An 8645-nucleotide genomic window follows, 5' to 3' on the forward strand; every position below is an offset into this window, starting at 1 on the left:
GTCAGTGATGAACAAGATAGAATTGAGGCCGGGTTGGAAGCTGAACGTCAGGATAGGGTTACTCAGGCATCGTGGAATAGATTTCAATTTATGCCGACTGGAGTATCTTGTCCAACATGACAACAAGGACAGACAAGGTTGTCATTTGAAGAAGCAAGAAAGGCTTATCGTAAGAAGTTCTTTAACATGAATAGAAGACGCAAAGACCTAGCAATATCCAAGGGGGAGTTTGTTAGTGCATTATTGTCTAATGCTAGGTCTTATGGGCTAAAGATGTCATATTTGTATGTTATAGGGGCTGAATATGTCAATATTAGAAACTTGTTAAGGACCGTATAAGTTAAGCCAGCATATAAGACTCATACTTGGCGTGTAATTCTTGTACGCCAATCCAACTTATACGGCTCATAGGGTGCATGTATAATAGCCTTATCTTGTCATATTTTGAATTAGTTTCCATTCTGATCAGAGAAGATCATCATTTCTACTTTCAATGTTATATAATGATGATTACTAGTGTGATTTTGTGGTCGATTCGTTTATTATATGTTACCGCCATATGATATAGTATAGTAAAAACAAAGTTATCAATCTGTATCATATCGTTCTACACGTATATGATGTTTATGATCCGGAATCTAGTCTTTCATCATTTAATCCCAGAAGCAAGGCGATTTAAACTTTTGTTAGTGAATGATCAACAGACTCACCTTCTTTGATCTTGTCTACATTCACCATGCATATCACAATACCCTTATCATAATCCATAAACAGGATAATGTTCGCGTTAACTGAATCTATCGGTTACACATTAGTAGTATCAGTACACACTACTAATTGCTTATCCGATCCTTCATCACCAACACTACCACCGGCTGCATTACTGATGGTTGGTTAATTTGTATATATATTAGTTTGTTTATTTACAAGTTTTAACTGTTTATTGTGGGAACTTCGATACTTCATATGTGTTTATTGTATTTCAGGTCATAGACGTTAAAGCAATTAATTTGGACCTGTTGATGCACGAGATAAAGATCGGGACGTCCAGCACGCAAAACGAGAAAGAATAAAGAATTCTGCCGGTGACAGGGCCCATCGCGATACGCGATGGGCATGCATGAAGACCCATCGCGTATCACGATGGGTGTTAAATGAGAGTTGACCATGGTCCATCGCGATACGCGATGGACCATAGAAGACCCCTCGCGTATCTCGATGGGTGACACAGACGGGAAAACTAGGGTTTTAAGTTATTTTCATTAAGCTCGACCCAATTCTTCCATAACCACTTCTAGGCGATTTCCAGTCATAGGGCTGTGCAACGGTTCAGAACCGCGAGAACCGAACCGTAACCGGAACCGAAAATGAGTGAAAAATAGAACCAGAACCGGAACCTGTTATAGTAAACCGGTTCGGTTCCAGAACTCCTAATGCCGGTTCTCGCTAATCGGTTCTGGCTAGAACCGGTTCGATCATTTATTTATTAAATGAGTTATGAAAACTTTGCAAATTGCAAAACAAGTTTATACAATTGTATGTCTTCTTTCACGGTAAAGCTAATTTAGTTTACAACATGAACATCCGTTATATTTTTTATTAAAACCTATGTGTTTAAGTTAAATAAATCAGTAGCAACGATAGATTAATGGAAGATCATATCATTTTATATTAAGTCAAAATTGATCATGGTTTCTAGTTCTTCAACTTAAAGAAAGAAGATTTAAATTAAAAAATGATTGAATGGATGTCAGTTAATAATTTACTCTGTAAAAAATGGGGATTGGTATATTTATTTAAAACGTTTGGAATATTCCAGTTCTTCGGTTCCAAGTCTAGAACCGCCGGTTTTACCCAGAACATAACCGGGAACCGTTTAATGCAAATTCTGAGAACCGAGAACCGAACCGGTACACACATTAGCTGTTATGAGGCACCGGTTCGGTTCCGGTTCCTCGGTTCTGACGGTTCCGAACCGGTTTTTGCTCACCCCTATTTCCAGAGCATAAGAGAGGCGATTCCATCATACCGGATCATACCGAGGCCAAGTACATGCTACATATCATCACTATTGAAGATTTCATGATGTCGAGGCTCGGCTAATCTCTCCGATTCATTCCCGGGATGTAAAGTTTGTATTTTATTCAGTTTGTAATGTAACCAAGAACATACTGTTTTTAATTATCGTTGATTGATCTATGAGTATTGATATTTAGTATTGCGGTGCATATAATCAGTTTAGGTTTACGTGATCAAAACGATCATTTTTCTGGTTGCTATAGTAATTGCTCATAGGGTTGTTTGACTAGATTGAATACAACAAAGCATACAATTGCCCTTAGTTGATTCACACTTGTAGGGACCGTTTGATAACCAATGCTGTGTGTTAGCGATTGTTGATGCCTAAGGTTTAACTCGTTAATAAATCTTTAGTCAGTCTGTGATAATTAATCTGTTAGGTTGCATGACAAAATGCTAATTTACATTCTTGAACCCCGGGGATGATTCTTCTTTGTTAATTGCTTGAATTCATGAATTGGCTTAATCATTATTAAAACCTGGCTTAATCATTATTAAAACCTGGTTTGTTACTTGCTTGTGTGATCAGCACTAAAAGTTGTTACTTCATAATATCATAACCTGGTTTGCACGATTTACAATGACCACATACTCCTTGTGTTCGACACCCTACTTACCCTAGCTTGCTTAGGTGATTAGGAACTGATTTTAACTGTTTTTGACTAGACAGCGACAATCTAGCATCAAAATGGCGCATTTGCCGGGGAGTTAGTACGCTTAGTGTTTTTCGTGTTATTTGATTTTTGTGTTTATTTCAGTTTTAAGTCTAGTTTTAATTTTTAATTTTTAGTTTTAATTTTATTTTCCCATTTTATGCGGGGTATGTTGTTTGTGCGGGTAACAGGTCTACGCACACCCGCTACTCGGGCAGACAGTCACCGCTTGTTTTTTTCCCGAAATTGAAAGACTAGCTCGACAGAACCGAGCCCAAAACAGAACATCTGAAATGGAAGGTCAACAAAAAAACCCGAGCCAAAACCAAAACCAGAATCAGAATGAAAACCAAAACCAAGACCCGCACCCACTCCCAGAAAATAACACTTTTAACCAAAAAATAACCTACCTCCACCATTAAGTTTCAACCACCAAAACAACCATAATAGCTCAGCTCGCTTTTCTAGAACTCGAAACCGAAACCTTGGTCAGGCTAAACCATCAGACCCACATAACACCCCCATACGCAGAGTTCGGATTAATCTTGATGACATATAAAGTCCCATCATTTTCCCTTATTGGTTCACAAAACTTAAAACGGTCTTATAGTAATGACATATAAAGTAGTTAAACGAGTCGTATTCATGTTTGAAATTTGTGTTACACACGTCGCTTCTTACATGCTAAACCTGTTAAGACACGAATTGCCAGCCCTATTAATAGTCGGTTCAGACCGGCTATTTCAGACGGAGCATCCCCTCTTGTTCCACAGGTATGGGTGCCGGGACAGCAAACCTTTAAGTCCCGACCATCATACATTAACATCGTACCGCATTTTCACGGTATGGCTTTTGAGGACTCGTATTCTCATTTGTCTGAATTTTTGGCTATTTGCGGGCCGATTGGTGACGGTACGCTTGACTAGGACGAGGTTCGGTTGCGGTTATTCCAGTGTTCACTAAAAGACAAAGCAAAACACTGGTTTAACTCGCTCCCGATGCACAGTATTTCTAATTGGCCCGAGATGCAACAGTTTTCCTAAACGAGTATTACTCACAGTCGAAGATGAGTGAGGCCCGAATGGAAATTCTCTACTTTTCACAATTATCAGGCGAACTGTTTCACGAGGCATTCACCATATTCAAATAAATGATCAGAAAATGCCCACACCACCAGATTGAATTGTGGGAATTGGTGAAGTGTTTTGAAGACGGGATGACATACGAGGACCGAAAGCATTTGAAAGTCTCGTGTAATGGTCAACTGTTGAACCAACCCAAGGAAGATGATTGGGAGTTTTTGGAGTTTATGTGTGAGGATTCTAAGGCAGAGGCAGCAGCCGAAAGACGAAGACACCAAACTTCTTCCATATCAGTAAAGTCAGTCACGAGTAAATCTAAAAGAATAGCTGAGTTGGAACGTGAACTGGCCGGGTACAAAAAGGGTAAGAAGAAAGAAGTCGGGAAAGTTGGAGTGAAATTCCCTGTTTGTGATGATTGTGGTGAACTCGGGCATAAGGCAGAAAATTGCCCGAGTTTTATGATGACTAGGAGGATGAGCCCTAGGAGGTTAACTATGCTTACGGGGATTCCAAGGGCCAAGGGTTTAATTCAAACACTTATTACCCGGGCTTGAGGAATCACCTGAACTTTCATTACGGGAACACTTCTACACAGTTAAACCCAAACTTTCAGGGATCGAGCCAGAACAGATCGCAGGGAAATTACCGCCAGGGAGGTTATCAGCAAGGTTTGTATAATCAGAATCGGGGGTATAACAGAGACGGTAACCGGGTGGAAATTCATCGGGTAGTCAGGACCAGCAGAAAGGGTCCTCGGGAAATGCGGTTGAGTCGGTGCACTCAAAGTTGGATGCATTGACGAAGATTATGACAGATCATAAGGCTGAAACAAAGCAACAGTTCGAGTTACAAGATAAATCGTCAGAGGCAATGTTAAAGTAGAATGGTCAGCTCGCCACAGACATGACAAAATTGCAGAAGATTGTAGGTCAACTCCCGAGTGACACTACAGTCAACCCGAACCACTAGAGCTCAAGTTCGAAAAAGCACGTTAACCAGGTAAGTATTTTAAGAAATGGGAATAAATATGATAATAAAGTTGGGGTTCCACCACCATTGGTTGAGGGGGCGGTGGAAGAAATTGATGAAAATCTCGTCAGTGATGACGAGCCGAAAACGGTTTAGTTAAATTAATCTAATAAAAGTGAAACTAATAAACCGGTCCCTAGAGATGACACCAACAACTCTAAGGAAAAAGAAAAGGTGAAAACCGTCCCCTATCCCGATGATTTTTTTGCGCCATCTAAGGCGAAGATGTGATCAAAAAGGGGCCCGCAACAAGAAGAAATGTGGGAAACGTTTAAACAAGTTAAAATTAATATACCCTTTTTAGATGCCAAAAAACAGATTCCTGCCTATGCGAAGTACTTGAATGAATTGTGCACACCAGAAAGGAGGTCAAAAGATTCCAAAACAGATCGATTTTACTGATAATGTGAGTGCAATTCTTTCGGGTGCTCTTCCACCCAAGCTACAAGATCCGGGAACGCTCATTATACCCATTCAAGTGGGTGATTTTAAAACTGACACGGGCGCTTCTAGACCTTGGAGTTAGCATCAGTATTCTCCCGGGAAGTCTATACGATCAGTATGACTTTGGTCCACTTCCGGCAGCCGCTACCACGGTTGTCTTAGCTGACCAGACACCAAACTCCCTCGGGGGATACTGACTGACGTTATCATCAAGGTGGAAAATTTTTACTTTTTAGTTGACTTTTTGGTCCTTGATTATGTTTCGGGTGAAAGGACCAAACAACCTGCGATTATCCTCGGTAAGCCATTTTTGGCCATCGCAAATGCCAACATTAATTATAGAAATGGTACGGTTAACATGGCATTCGGTAACCGTAAGTTGAGGATTAATGTTTTCACATAGGGAAATAATTCTCCGATCGATGACGAGTGCTTCATGGCTGATGTCATTAACGAATGCATTCCGCTATACGACTCTATCGGCAGCACGGATGGCACAACGGAGACGTGTTTTTTGTTTGACAGGTTACAGGTGGAGACATATAAGTTGCTGGAAGACGAGGAGAGATAGGTGGAAGTTGCAGCTGTGCGAGGAGACCGTCCACCATGGTCATCAGGTGGAAGCACTTCCCGAGAAAATTGATACCGGGCTGAAACCGTCACTGCAAGAAGCACCAAAAGTCGAGCTGAAGGAGCTCCCAAAGCATTTAAAATATGCTTTCCTTGGTAAGAATGAGACTTTGCTTGTTATTATAGCTTCTAATTTATCTGTTGAACATGAAAATGCTTTGATGGCGGTAGTGATTGCAAACAAGGAAGAAAACGGGAGGACAATAGCGGATTTGAAGGGAATCAGTCCTTCAATTGTGATGCACGAAGTCTTAACAGATTCAAATGTCAAACCGCACACGATGCTTAGCGGAGTTTGAACCCGAACATGAGGGAAGTGGTGAAGAAAGAAATGCTGAAGTGGTTAGATGCTGAGATTATTTTCGCCATCTCAGAAAAACGTGGGTAAGCCCGACACAGACAGTACCGAATAAAGCGGGCATCCAAGTCTTCAAGGACGACTCAGGTAACAAGGTCGCCAACCGGCCGGTAACCGGGCAGCGCATTTGTATTGATTATCAAAAACTGAACGCGGCAACATCTAAATATCACTTTCCGCTTCAGTTTATCGATCAAATTGTTGAAAAGCTGTATGGTAAAAACCTTTTAATGCTTTTTAGATGGCTATTCCGGGTATAACCAGATAGCTATTTATCATGAAGATCAGGAGAAGACTACGTTTACGTGTCCGTATAGCACATTCGCGTTTAGGCGAATGCCATTCGGGCTATGTAACGCCCCCGCCACCTTTCAAAGGTGCATGACGAGTATTTTTTCCGATATGGTGGGGGAGTCTTTAGAAATTTTCATGGATGATTTTTCGATTTTCAGCACATCTTTCGAGGCGTGTTTGAATCAACTCGAAATAGTACTGAAAAGACGTGTCGAAACGAACTTGGTTCTTAGTCGGGAGAAGGCCATTTTATGGTCCAAGAGGGGATTGTTTTGGGCCATGTTGTGTCGAGTCGTGGGATTGAGGTGGACCAAGCTAAGGTTCAAGTTATTTCTACTTCCTCATCCCACGAATGTTAAGGGCATTAGATCATTTTTGGGGCATGCTGGATTTTATAGACGATTCATTAAGGGTTTTAGTGGTATTACCAAACCCTTATGTAATTTATTGTTAAAGGATGCCCCGTTTGATTTTAATGATGAATGTGCTAAAGCCTTTGACATTTTGAAGTTGAAATTAGTTGAAGCCCCGATCTTGCAATCACCCGATTGGAATTTGCCTTTTCAAATAATGTGTGATGCAAGTGATTATGCGGTCGGGGCTGTTTTGGGTCAATAGGTTGACAAGAAACCCGTTGCCATATACTATGCAAGTAAACCCTCTCGGACGGTCAATTGAATAACACAACAACCGAGAAGGAGTTACTAGCAGTAGTATTTTCTCTAGATAAATTCAGGTCTTATATTTGGGGTAGTAAAGTAATTATTTATTCTGACCACTCTGCAGTTAGGTACCTTATGGATAAAAAGGATGCAAAACCAAGGCTCATCAGGTTTTCCTACTGCAGGAATTTGATCTAGAGATTCGGGACAAGAAAGGAAGTGAGAATGTTGTTGTATATCACTTGTCCCGAATTATAGTGGAAGATGGAAACATGGACGGGCCCATTAACAAGTCCTTCCGGGATGAACACATCTTGGCAGTTTCAGTGATTCCTTGGTTTGCTCATATTGTTAATTTTACAGTTTTAGGTGATATACCAGAGCATTGGCCAAGGAGGAAGAAGAAACATTTGATGTCCCAAACCAAACAGTACATTTGGGATGATCCAGACTTGTTCAAGATTGGTGCAGATCAGATGACCAGACGATACATACCGGAAGAGGATGTCAGATCGGTGTTGGAACACGCACATTCGTCCGCATGTGAGGGTCACTTTAGTAGCCAAAAAACTGCTAGAAAAGTCATTACGAGTGGCTTCTTTTGGCCATCATTGTTTAAGGATGCTCACAAGTTTGTGACACAATGTTTAAAGTGTCAACAACTCGAGAGCATTTCTAAGAGGGATGAGATGCCCTTGAACCCGATCCTAGTAGTTGATATTTTTGATGTTTGGGGGATCGATTTCATGGGCCCATTCCCGAATTCACACGGTAATTTGTACATCCTAGTGGCCGTAGACTATGTGTATAAATGGGTTGAGGCGATAGCCACTAGGACGAATGATCACATGATCATTTGCAATTTTGTGCAAAGTAATATAATTTCTAGATTTGGAGTCCCCCGAACCATCATAAGTGATGGGGGATCTCATTTCAAAAACTTTAAATATGGAAAATTGCTTAAACGATATGGTGTTGATCATAGAATTGCAACTCCTTACCATCCACAAACGAGTTGACAAGTTGAGGTTTCCAATAGGAAAGTTAAACATATTTTACAGAAAATTGTTCGGGCGGACCGAAAGGATTGGTCAACCATGTTGACCGATGCTCTATGGTCCTACCGAACCGCATATAAAACGCCAATTGGAACCACTCCTTATAGACTTGTGTATGGAAATGATTGTCATTTATCGGTAGAGATTGCACAAAGAGAATATTGGGCTACTAAACAGGTTAACATGAATTATGATGATGCAAGTAAGGCAAGGAAGTTTGCTTTGTGCGAGATTGAGGAGTTAAGGGACGAGGTGTATGATTGTGCATCCAATTACAAGGAAAAGATGAAGAAGGTTCATGATGAAAATATCCGGTTGAAGAATTTTGAAGTTGGACAAAAGGTTTGGTTATACAA

This window comes from Bidens hawaiensis, unplaced genomic scaffold, assembly GCF_021521415.1.
Source record: "Bidens hawaiensis isolate Kalapana, Puna unplaced genomic scaffold, B.hawaiensis_p1.1 tig00010562_1, whole genome shotgun sequence".
NCBI lineage: Eukaryota > Viridiplantae > Streptophyta > Magnoliopsida > Asterales > Asteraceae > Bidens > Bidens hawaiensis.